We start from the raw sequence: 767 nt of genomic DNA, 5'->3' as shown, positions 1-767 counted from the left end.
ACGAGGATCTATTAACGTAAGAAAGTTGATAAAATAAAAAATTAATTATTTTTAAATTAAGATAATAATATTAGAATATACATTTTATTTCGAGAATTATCTTAAATGTTGATTTTGGCGTCGACGTGGGATCTAGAATTCTTCTGAGGCAGCATCCGACTTGTTTGGTATCGCGGTGTTGTCGTCCGAATTCCTTGTGACGAGGTGGAAGTAATATCTGTAAGAGATTTTGATGCTTAAGTTAGCAAAAGACTTTAGGCAGAATTTAGTAAATTAGAACATTTATATAAGTGTATTTATAGTAGAGCCGTCCAAAAATTTTATCAGTGGCCAGAATATATATAATATAATAATAATTTTATAATTATATTTTATTATTATTATAAAATATAATTAGTCTTCTAATTATTTAACTAATAGATTAAAATATTTGTATAGTAATTTAAGTAATAACATATAATTTTTTTTAAAAGATTGAATAATTCTTTCATTGTCAATACAATTAAATGTCAATTTTGTATTATATGTTAATAAATAATCATTTAAAAATTCATCTCTTATTGAATTATGAAACTGACTCTTTATAATATTTATAACTAAATTTAAAATTTCAGTTGATGTCATTATTACCAGCAAAAATAGAACTAACTTCAAAAACACCAATAAATATCTGTGTATTTAGATCTTATTTTTCATTTGAACTATTATTTGTTGCTAGTTAATATTACTATATTTCAAAATTTAAATTACTGATGAATCTTATCATT

Source organism: Arachis ipaensis, chromosome B08, assembly GCF_000816755.2.
Source record: "Arachis ipaensis cultivar K30076 chromosome B08, Araip1.1, whole genome shotgun sequence".
NCBI classification, from domain to species: Eukaryota; Viridiplantae; Streptophyta; class Magnoliopsida; order Fabales; family Fabaceae; genus Arachis; species Arachis ipaensis.
The sequence above is the reverse complement of the archived record's forward strand: the minus strand, read 5'-3'. Positions refer to the sequence as shown.